This window comes from Empidonax traillii, unplaced genomic scaffold, assembly GCF_003031625.1.
Source record: "Empidonax traillii isolate 1590-97213 ecotype Southwest subspecies unplaced genomic scaffold, ASM303162v1 scaffold1746:size129677, whole genome shotgun sequence".
Lineage (NCBI taxonomy): Eukaryota > Metazoa > Chordata > Aves > Passeriformes > Tyrannidae > Empidonax > Empidonax traillii.
In genome coordinates, this window is record NW_020956939.1 from 61,930 (window position 1) to 65,011 (window position 3,082).

The window sequence follows — 3,082 nt, forward strand, 5'->3', positions numbered from 1 at the left end:
CTATACGGAAGTTGCTTTATTTCATTTTTAGTATTCTTGGGTTTTGTTGGGGGAATCACTTAGAACATACAGGTCAGGATGTGAATACACTGATTAAAAAAAAAAGCTGGCATGTATAGGAGTAAAATGGGCCTTCAGGGAAGAGGATGACATTACTATTCTTGATGCAGACACAAAATACCCACTTTTGGAGTCCTTCCACCTTGGCGATAGATTGAACTGTAGTCATAAGTGATGGAAGGTAGAAAATTTGGTGTGACTGGAAATTCTTAGAGAAAAATGGGTCCCCTGTCTGCCTTCTGTATTCCAAAAGAAGGGTCTTTTGCAATTGCCTGAAATCAAAGAGAGCAAGCAGTTGCTTTAAGTGCTGTAATTTCTAAATACTGGAGACTGTTTAGAGAAGAACCTGTATGTCCTTAATTGTGCGGCTTTTTTTGTCATGACCAAATTGTAAATATATACAGAAAATATTTACAAAAGAACTGAGACTGTAAGTACTGTCTATATTTGTACTATCTGGATAAAAGTCTAAAAGAGCCTGTAGAAGCTCCAAAGGCACCTGGACATGGTCCTGGGCACCTGGCTTGAGGTGTCCCTGCTTGAGCAGGAGTGTTGGACAGGGTGATCTCCAGAGGCATCTTCCATCCTCAGCTGTTCGGTGATTCTGTGAAAGAGACATGAACTCACCGAGCTGTGCTAAACATGCCTAGCCCATGTGCCACTGTCTTCTGGGAATTCAGAGGTACCTAAATGTTCTGTGATCATAGAAAACACCATGAATTGCAAATGCTGACAGCAGTTGAAAGCCACTTCACTCCTTAATAATCAGTGGATGCTTCTTTAAGTTTGCTACTTTTCCTTGCTTTCCTAATTATGTGCGGTTTTCATCTTTGTTTGTTGCTCTACCTGTTTTCTCTGTATTGAATATGTTACTTTACTGCAGTGTGAATTGGAGGAGCTTGGTAAAATATAAAGGATGTTAGAACAGGTGTTTTAATAGGACGAGTGAAGACTGCAGCTGTTCAGTAATTAATGATGATTGAAAACTAAAGAGGAGGAAGGAAGGATATATTCTGTCCTTTCTGAGGAACAGGAATCTAGATTTTGCAGTGATGCTGGGAAAGTGCAGTGGCTTATTTCCTACTATTGTTACTATGCCTGTACAGTAGACAGATAGCAAGATTTTAAAGTCTCACAAATCCCCAAAAGAGAGTTTGTTTTTGGATGTATACTGTAGCAATGAGCTCTGGATTATTGTCATAGTGGGCAGCTGTAGCTGTGATTACAGTCTTGTCATAATTGCAGTTTCTTCAGGCACTCTGATCCTGATTATCCTACAGTGCAAGCTGGGCAGTGATTTCTTTTGCATCACTTCTGGATTCAGAATTGATTCATATATTCCAAAGCTCAAATTTGATAACCTTCAGAACTGAATGTCATACTGCTCTTTGAACATTATGAACTGAGGTGGATTGCATTTAGGAGGGGCTTTGTGTGTGCCTTACCTCTTGGCACTTCCTGAACAAGGTCTGCTTCTTGGAAGAGTTTCTCCAAGAATATACTTGAGGTCTGTTTCAGTGATTTGTTAGCTTCAGTGGAGCTTTTCTTGACCATCAGAGAATTCTGAGTAGCTCAATATGTGGAATATTTGCCATCCATATGGGATGCTAACATTGAAGTTGACTTGATTTGGGATAGGTACTTGAACTCGATTCTCCTGGGTAAGTGCTTTGCTGCTTTTTATTTATGCCCTGAAAAGCTTTTTTTTTTCCCTTTCTAATGTAGAAGGAAGACAAATGTCTGAGTGCTTCTCTTTGTCAGAAAATTGGGTTCTTGTCTCCTGGCCAGCCTTGCTTTATAAATGTCATTCAGAGCACTTAACAGTGCTTAGCAAAGGCTTGCTATGGGGAAAAGCCTAGATAAAAATCTCTTAAATAGAAATTAAAAAGTAATGTGAGGATATTTTCTGCCAATCAAGTTGTTCTTACTGAAGAGAACACAGTAGAGGTTCCTCTGTCTACTTTCACTTACTGAAAGACCATGGGACTATTTCGTCAGATAAGCACAATATATTCTTGTATTAAGTGGGTACTGTTTCACTGCTTTGAGATTCAATTCACTTGGCTTAAGGCAAGAAGTAAAATAAAATGCATTGCTACTTATGTACTCCTGAGGCCTATGTAATGCAAATATAATGCTTTAGCTCCAGGCTAAAACTTGTAGCAATCAAGTGGTAGAGCTCCCTGTCCATCTCAATCCTGTAAGCCAAGTTTGCAGGTCTAAACATAATTCTGGCATGTTTCTGAGCACAGGCAGATAATCTCTGTGTGTTCCACTTTAGAATTTGGGTGAACCAGTAATGCATCTCTTTTTGCTTTTGGGGACAGGGGAATGTGGGGATGTGTGTGTGTGTTGGATTTTTTTCCATTTGGAGGGGACTGGATTAAAGCAGTAGGCAAAATTTCCTTACAGAGCTGGGGAGAAGGTGCTTCATGAACTTTGTGAACAGTATGTTTTGTTCTTGACAAAATGTATACAGAATGTTTCCAGAAACCTTAGATCCAGAGAATGCCAGTGGGAGCTTGGAGATTGAATAGAGGCTGTGGCAAAGAAGAAAGAAACTGTGGCAATGAGTGCATGCAAGAACAGAGTGGATGATGTTTTAATTGTGTTCAAACCTCTTGAGGTTTTTTCCCCCCAAGCCTTTTGGTCATCTGGAAGTAGTACTCTGTAGAAGACCCAGATGGTTTCACCTCAGTGCTCTGATTTGTACATCTGTCGCAAACATGGGAACAGGACAGTGAGAGGTAACAGTAGATTTCTCATTTAATACCATGGAGGGGGTTAGTCTGCTCCTGTTCTGGGGGACGATGCCTGTCTGTTGCAGCTTAAGGCTGTGTCTCTCCTCTTTGGTATATGTACAGTATTTATAAAAGATCACTTGATCTTGGAAGCAGAAGGTGGTGGTGCTCCTGGTTCAGGCTAACTCTTGCCCTTTCTGAGCAGAGATTCTGTTCATCCTGATGTGTCAATCAGCAATCTGTTCTTTGCCAACTGTAGTTTTATGCTTTTTTCTTTTTCT